Source organism: Podarcis filfolensis (genome assembly GCF_964270895.1).
Source record: "Podarcis filfolensis genome assembly, chromosome: 2".
NCBI lineage: Eukaryota > Metazoa > Chordata > Lepidosauria > Squamata > Lacertidae > Podarcis > Podarcis filfolensis.
In genome coordinates this window covers 29,655,588-29,664,789 of record NC_139605.1, presented here as the reverse complement: position 1 = coordinate 29,664,789, position 9,202 = coordinate 29,655,588, and positions in this window count along the sequence as shown.

The following is a 9,202-nucleotide window of genomic DNA, read 5'->3' as shown; positions in this document are numbered from 1 at the left end:
TGGGAATGCATAACTTTGCCTTCGATTGTCTTAAATCAGAGTCCTGCATAAGGTAGCTCAGGAGCAAAATGCCTTGGAACCTTTCCTGCATTCTGAGCTCTCTAATTTTGCAATCCTGCTCTGAGCTGTCAAAAGGGGAAGACTTGAACCGCATGGCGATGATGTGAGCAGCGTACTGAAAATGGTGAGCTGTGTTCTGAAGGTTTGCCATACATACCTGAGAATAAACCAAGGTGCATTTGGAACACTCCAGCATATAACAAGTCAGTGTCCAAGGAAATCAGCCTTTTGGCCTGCAGGAATATGGCTGCTTTATATATTAATTTTTGTGGGGGTTAAAATAACATCCATGAAGGGTGACATTAGACTTTGACTCATCACAGATCAGGCAATCAATGCTTAGCCTGAAAATTAGTGGCTTGAGAATTTGTGTTGCCACTTTTTTATGCACAACAATGTAAATATTGGTTCTACTTCCCTGTTTACACACCCACCCACCCCCCACCCACCCCTGTTACCTAAATATATATATATATTGGAGAATATTACACACACCTCCTGTGTCAGGAAGGACTAGCGTGATGGTGTGTCTGTCTGCTCCAGGACAAAGCTGTGGGGCATTTTTTATCAGCTATAGGACAGCTATAACTTCATATTTTAACGTTTGCACTTCCTGAGCTAATCTGCAAACTGCAGTTCACCTATCCTTCAAAATCTGCAATGCATTTCTCCAACCAAAAGATGTGTACAAAAAGGCAAATATTAGGGGAGTGTGGCAAAAAATGCATGTATTAGTGAAAACGACATGCATCGCTTTATTGTGTTAGGAAACGTCTGCTGTAAGCAATATGTATATCAGGACAAAATTATGTATAAAAATGTGCGAATCTAGAGAAATGTGTGCTAAAATACTGGTTAATTTTCAGGGGACCTTTTTATAAAATAAAAATCTCAAACTGAGGACTGCAGGAGTGTTTGTGTGCACCAAATTTTGGCCTTGCACAGTATGCCATATTACCAAGGTCCATTCCAGATGGGATGCTGGACTAGATGGGCCATTGGCCTGATACAGCAAGTTCTTCTTCTGTTCTTAATAGAGCCAGGTCCAGGGTAAAAGGTCCTTCAGGTCGATTGCTGTTCTTGGAGCATGGGAACTGAGCTGGATCTGAGCTGGATTCCATTTGCCAGATGAGGATAAAATTCTGGGCTTCCATCTAGCCACCACAATCCAGAGGTGTCGGATACCTGCCAGTCACAGGCCTGGTGTTGCACATGCCTATTTCTCTTCCATGCTTCCAGGGGATGAAGTAACATAGTCCGCAGGGACACATTAGTCTAAGTTCCAACCTTCAACCATAAGCAATTGGCTTTCTGCATGCAAAGCGTGTCTCCAGAAAGCTCCTGAATTCATTTCAATCTCTGATTTTGTGTCAGTGAACTTTTCAGGGAGTAAAACAGGAGTTGGAAATGAGCTGCAGGACACTAGTCGTCATCCCTTCCTGTATACGTGACAGGTTGTTTTAATGATTAACTGTGTACTTTGACAACTTGCATCTTGCTTATCTGATCATGGTTCTTGACCTGCAGTTTTGTAAGGACAAGTCTTCTGTTCAGCTTTGTGCCTCTTTCACTTCTGTTATGGCTCGTGAACAAATAAAACTGGCTTACTAGCAAGATTATTAATTTGTGCTTCTTGCATCCCGGGATACGAAATCATGTTAACAGGATCAGAGCTTTTGTTGGCTGCAGTGGGTGCCATGTTCAGTTTTATATCAGAACGAGCTAACATTTGTGAATGATCCGAAAGCACATGAATGAGGGTGAAACCTTTCAGAAGTCCTTCCTCTTCTTGATGACTAAAGTATAAGAATCTAGAGATGAAACAGGAGATAACTCAATCTTGATTATTAGGCCTGCCTTCTACTGAGTCAAATCGCTGCTCCATCTTGCCCAGGGGTGTGGAACCTTTTTGTTGTTGTTGTTGTTAGCTTGAGGGCCACATTCTCCTCTGAGTAATCTTCTGAGAGCCATATGCCAGTGAGCAGGACCAGAGGCAAATGTGGGTAGAACAACCAATTTACATGTTTACCTTTATTACAGTGGGCTAGTTTCTACAAACACTCGTACACTGCTCTCAATTCTTCGTCCAGAGAAGTAAGAGGCATTGTTAGAGTAAAAAGTCTAAATACCTGATTTTATTTTTTTAAAAAAAGGTATTTGCATGTGGTTAGAAAGAGACCAGAGCGGGTACCAGGCGAGCCTCTCTGGAGAAAGCCAGTGTAAGAAACTCAGGTATATTATCTAATTGCCAAACGGCACCTTAAACCTAGGTTATTGTCACCACAATGGAAAGTCTAGGCACTGCTTTTGTTGTTGTTCTTTGTGATTATTATTCATTTTGTTTCCAAACCGCTTTATATTTCAAGGAACAAATCTCAAAGCATTTTGCAACACATTAAAACATCGAATAAAACAACCCAGAATAAAACAAATTCAAGCTTCGAGGGAAATATTTCAGATGCTTCTTTAAGTGGCATTTTGCTTTCCGCAGTCGCCAGTCTGGCACCCAATCTCCACATGTTGCCACTTGCAAAAATGCGCCTGGTGCCTGGCTAATTTGTAACACTGGAGAGAGCCTTCCTAAGCCAGGATACCACCACTGAAATGTCTATTCCCCCAGTAACCACTCATTGTACCTGAGATGGCAAGGGAACCCAGAGGATCTGAAAAATTACTCCTTGCAAGGGGTGTAGCCTCCCAGGGGCCCTAGCTCTCTGGGCTGATGGCAGAAGCCAGAGTGTACTTCTCTTCTCCTCTCCACTGCTGGGGCAACTGTCAACTCAACCACTTACTGGGCAGTTGTTGCTTTACACCAGGCATGGGGAGTCTTTTTTAGCCTGGGCAACCTGGCATGCCAGCGGGGGGCACAGCCACAGGCAAAAAGGGGGCAGAGGGATGGATGGGACTCCCTATGTAATGCAGTACTCTACATTCCAGCCATGCCGAAGCCAGAGTTTTCTGCATCCCCATCTCTCCATCTTCTATTCAGGAAAGCAAGAGGCATGATCAGGAAAGTGAGAGTCACATTCCAGCAGGGCAAAATCACTTAAGGAGTGTTCAGAGCATGTCTGGGGAGGGAAATCACCTGGGAAGGAGGCACGGCTTGGGGAAGAGTCCCAAGAGCCAGAGACAAAAATCTGGAGGGGACTACATTTGACTCCGGGCCTGAGATTCCCCCTACCCCTGCTTTATACAACTGAGTGAAGAGAAAAGGGGAGAAAACCTTCGCCTTTGGGCTGGTGGTTATGTCCCAAGACAGATGTCTGTTTTGTGCCAATTAATTACTCCAAACAACGGGGAAACTTCTCATTCAGCTTTCCATGTTGCAGCCAAGGCTCCGCTTTGAGGACAGCATGAGAAATCTGGTGCGAATCCACACCCGTGGGGAACAGAACAGTTAACAGCAGAGCTGAACCGTCGTCTCTCTGCACTGCCGGCGGCGATATCAGAAGTGAAGCGAAGCATCGTCTGCGAGCAAAGCCCACAAATGCTGCTGCGAGGAAGAAGATGGGGGAAGGGCGGTTGTCGATTTGCTAATGAAGATTAATGTGATAGCTGATAAGGAAGGTTCCGCTCCAAATTTCTATTATCCTGCAAAATCCCTCCTGTAAAACAGCCAGAAAGCGTTTTCATTGTGGCACTGGAGAGAGAGAGAGAGAGAGTGTGTGTGTGTGTGAATGTGCGCATGTGTGTGCGCAAATAGCGCTTTACAAAGAATGATGACAGGTCCCTGCTCTGAGAGGCTTACAATCCAGCCAAAGATATAAGTGGGGTAATGCAGAGAGAACAAGGTAAATAGAGGCAGGGAGGATATGCAATTATTTATATCCATATGTACCTTGGCACAGTTGACAGAGGGGTATTGAAACTAGAGAGTTTCCATGTTTGATGCTTGGCCACTGGTTAGATATTTAATAATGGAATGTGCCATTCTTTTCAAGTCTGATTGCCTTTTCCATTGGTGGTTAGTCTCTACTGGTATGCAAGCATCAAATTGTCCCCACTAAAATATGGCGATAGAGCTATTGTCAGGGTGCTGTCAGCGGCTCCTGATTGGTTGCCCAGGAAAGGAAAAGTTTCTTACAGTTCTTTCTTATTTCAAACTTTACAGATAGAGGCTATAAAACTCAACCTCTAGGATAATGGCATTGTCCCAAGTGAATCTCCACCCCCCTTTCTCTCCCACTTCCTAATTCTTCTTCATCATCATCATTATCATCATCTCCTCTATGGATACTGGCTAAGTGCCCTCTGTCTTTGAGCTCTTTGCTCTCCTACTTTTAAGGCTTGCCAGGTTCTGGGAGATGGTGGGTCTGGAATGCTTTCTAGTGACAACATGTCGGCCAGCTGCTGCTCTGGCTCTGCCTGCTCCTCCTCTCCTATTATTTCCCAACTTTCCCCCTCATCTGCCTCTGAGCTGTGACCTCCTGCAAACCACTGTTGTAAATCTATACTGTCTCCCTCTTCCTCCTCCCTGGAAGGGTCAGGATGGGGAGGTGGTCTCCACCACTCTTCCTCCTCCTCTGCCCAATCCCAGCTATTGAGAATAAGTCTCTCTTGAGGAAGGATGCAAATCTTCAAAACATGTGGAGAATTCTGTAGCATCTTTGAAAGTGATAGTTTTCTGTGGGCGGAAATCTAGAGAGGGGGAATTTAAATCAGCGTGTGGCCCGTGGCTTCTGTGTCAAAGTACTCTTATGGCCCACTTGATCTGAGAGGTTGGACTGCCTTACTCTAGGTGTTGTTGGACTCCAACTCCCATCAGCCCCAGCTGGCACAGCCAGTGGCTAGGGGTGATGGGAGTTATAGTCTAACAGTGCCTGGAGGGCCTCCACTCCTGCTTTTTAGAACATACGGGGCAGAGAGCCTGGTGGGGAAACAGCTGTAACCTTCAGGTAGTCTGTTATTCAGGTAGTCTACCTGGGTAGATGGGAAGTCAAAATGAGGAAGTGAGAGGCTAGGACCTGAACCAGTGGCTTCAAGTTACAATAAAGGACTACTAAACATCAGGAATAACTTCCTGACAGTAAGAGCTGTTCGACAGCGGAACAGACGCCCTCGGGAGGCTGTGGACTCTCCTTCCTTGGAAGTTTTAAAGCAGAGGTTGGATGGCCAAATCTGTTATGGATGAGATTTCCGCATCACAGAGGGTTCAACTAGATAACCCTTGGGGCCCTTTCCATTTCTATGAGAGAACCTTGCGTCAAGAAGGTAGTTTAGGGTCATTTACCGTGTCTGGAATGGATTTCAGACAGGAGAGGAGATGTGGGCCTGTAAACGCCAGCACCAAACCGGCTCAGTTGTACAAGCTGTCCAGATATCTGGGGAACACTTATTGCTTCTGAACTTAATTCTATAGCAGACAGTGCTGAAGTCACTGGGGATCTGGAAACAGATGAGTTGCTCTGTTCGGCAGCAAAGCACAGTGGTGACAAATGACTGTGGAGGATAAACGGGGCATGTGGCGAAAGGAAAGCTCTCTGTTGAGTTCCGACTGAAGCAGATGCAATTTGACAGGGCATAGGTGTGATATGTATAGGGGCTTGACTGTATCCTTAATGCACGCTCCCTCGAAGGGCCATAAATCCTTCCCCCGAATCAACTGTGTTCAGCGTGAGAAACGAGAGCAATTTACAGGTGGCTGCAGGGAGCTGCCCCCCTCCCCATACACAAGTGAATGCAGTTAGTCAATAAGGATATCAAGGCCCTGCATGGAACATAGGTCAGGCTGCATCTCCCCCAGTGTTGTCTACTTTGACTGGCAGTGGTCCTCCAAGGAAGGGGTTTTTCACAGCACATGCTACCTGATTCCAGGGCAGCTGAGCCCCTACCTGCCTGTGCACTGTCTCTCCAGAGTGGTACATGCCCTGGTTATCTCCCCCTTGGACTACTGCAATGCACTCTACATGGGGCTACCTTTGAAGGTGGCCTATCAGATAGGATGGACCTAAGCCATATAGGGCTTTATAGCTCATAACCGGCACTTTGACTTGTGCCCAGAAATAGACAAGTGCAGCTGGCACAACTGATATGTGCCCCTTGCATGATGCTCAGCTGGGATGAAGTAGTCCTTACCTGTCACATTCAAAATCAGTCTACATTAAAGATGTTCATGGTCTGCCCATCTACATGTTACCTCCAGCATGCAGGGCCAACAACACCTGCTAAAGCACAGCTTCTTCTGCCTCATTCCATCCTTTTCCTTTCTATTTCCTTTTAGAGCCACCTCATTTTACTTGTGCATCCTAAATTCAAGCAGATTATGTGTGCCTGAATTCTCTCTTTCTCTTTCTCTTTCTCCCTCTCTCTCATTTTTCCTCCTATCAACAAGTTGGCCCAATAAAAGCAATCCTTTCTGGCTGCGTTGTATTCCTGTTAACACTAAACCAGCTCATGGGGAACTAAAGCAGTTTGTTTTTTCTTTGTAGCCAATTTTTATGCTGCCCATGGATATTCCTGGAATGTTTTGGAGAACAATGGGCCATTTTTAGATCTTGCCAATTTTACAGCATCACATTCAAGAATTACTACTACTATTATTTCCAAGGAAACCAGGGCTGAGACATCGTACCTTTTTATGCACTTTCTCCCACCCTGACGATGGTCACGTGGCACATTCTGCCTATTTTTAGTTCCACAAACATATCAGCAGGACGGAGCCATTAAAAGAAAAGGGTGGGATAACAAAATAGGGATGTTATGTTGCTGCTTCAAATCAGGCTTGCCTCAATAAAAAGTCATTTGGAAAACAGGCAGCCAAAGCCATGGCAATCTCTTCGGAATAATGCATAAACCAATGGGACGCGGCGATACATACATTTTGTCGCTTTGCATTTTCCTATCATTCCATAAAACATGGGAAAGCAGTGCTGAAAATATTTGCATTTTACAATGGTGTCCATCTATCATCCATTTGCAAGCCTTTTCTCTGTACGTTCCTGAAGTAATAAAAGTCTTACATTTTAGAGAAGTCCCCCTCCTTGTCAGCTTCACGTACACCATTTCATCGATGCACACAGAAGTAGAGAATGCAGATCAGAAAAGCGGGTAGAGCATTGATGTGCTGCTGTGTATGTTCCCTGGGTGCAGAGACCTACATCTTCCAGGGCTTGCAAGAAAGGTTAGTGCAGAACAGCCAGTGAGTCTCAGTGCAACAGGAGGCCTCTCTGTTCTAGGGCTGCGTCTCACGCTAACATGGCGGCTGCATTTTCCACCACAGTGTCTGCGGCAGTACAAAAAGTCAGTGTGGTGGGGAGACCCGAGTTCAAATGCCAGCTCCGCTATAAAGCTCACTGGATAATCTGGACTGGCCACACACACACACTCAGCAGAGCCTACATCACAGGGTTGTTGTGGATGTTTAAAAATACAAGGAGGGCGAGATCCCTGTACAACACTACCATAAACTCCTTGGAGGAAAGGTGGGATTTTTTTTTATTAAAAAACCCCCACAAATAACATAATACAAATACAGATGACCTTCAAATTATCTTCTGATGTTCATCCTTGATTTGGCTGTGATTTTGCATTTCAGGGGCTTGGACCCTTTGGGTCCCTTCCAACTCTACAGTTCTGAACAGAGACATTTGTACCCTGATTTGTTTTTCTGGAAACATGAGGAAGGCAGAAGAAACACATCCAGCTCCAGGGCCATCTTTACCCAGGGGTGCAAGGGGTGTGGTGCACCCCGGCACCTAATTCTGGGGTGCGCCAGATGGCTGGAGGGCATGCAGCTTCCCTCCCAAGCCTCTCCGGGAAACACTCTCCTCCTGCAGCGACATGGAAGAGAATCATGCGCCTGCCACCCATATGGCTGGGGGGGGGCAGCTTCCCTCCCATGCCTCTGTGGGGGTTGCGCTGCATATGCTAAAGATGGCCCTGCCCAGCACCACCCCCATCGGTCTGCCCGGACACTGAGGTCCAGCACCGAGGGCCTTCTGGCGGTTCCCTCACTGCGAGAAGCCAAGTTATAGGGAACCAGGCAGAGGGCCTTCTCGGTAGTGGCACCCGCCCTGTGGAACACCCTCCCATCCAATGTCAAAGCGAACAACAACTACCAGACTTTTAGAAGACAGCTGAAGGCAGCCCTGTTTAGGGAAGCTTTTAATGTTTGATGTATTACAGTATTTTAATTTTATTTGGAAGCCACCCATAGTGGCTGCGGAAGCCCAGCCAGATGATGATGATGATGATGATGATGATGATTTGTCCATGAAGTCGGGGAGGGGGGCATAGTTTGTCCAGAATCCAGCTGGTGAGGGCGTCGGGTCTGCCTGCTGCCCATCCCAACTTGCTCAATACTGTCATTCACAGCATCCTCTCCGAGATTCAGAACTAGGCCTTTCTAAGCTCTGGAAGCTTCATTCCGAACATGTGTCATCTTAAATGGTTATTGTTTTTGCACAATATTGTTATTGGCCCTCAGGCCTTCATGGAGCTAAGTCTGGCAGGGTATAAATTGTAAAGTAAACAAAGCCTTGACAACTGAGCAATATCTTCCCTCATTAAACATCTAGGGTTCTGTGATCAGTGACCTCTTGCACTGCAAGAAAGGCTTCTTTCCAGTAACCATCCGTGCTGGCCAGCTGCCACTCTGAAAACACTTTTTTAAAAGGCTCTTCAGAAATAAAGTGAAAATCAGCATCTGCTTGCCATACATAACACCTGCAGCAGAGTTATCTCCGGGTCACCTAACAACACACTGTTGCTCATCTGCAGTTCTGCTTAATTGCCTCACGATCTGCGCAACTTGTGCATGTTAAGGTCCATGTGCTATTCATTCGTTTAAGATATTTTCAGGCTGCCCTTCACCCTCACAGATACCAGGGTGGTGTACAATAAGCATGGTTTTAATTAACTGCACCACAACATATAAACAGTAAAACAGCAAGACGAAACCTTCAGGAAAAAAGCAACCCACGGCTAATTTAGAGGCAGCTAAAACGATAGAGTAGATCAAGGGAGCTTGTGGGATCTGCTTTGTTCCTAGAACCCCAAAGTCCACCAGCTGGAGCCAAAGTGGCTTAGAAAGAGAGGTGGACATAGAATGAAGGAACAGGACTCCCCTGAGTACATCTCAGCCCAGGAATTTGTTTTCAGTGTGAGAATTGAGCATACAGTCATTTCATGCAAAAATCAATTC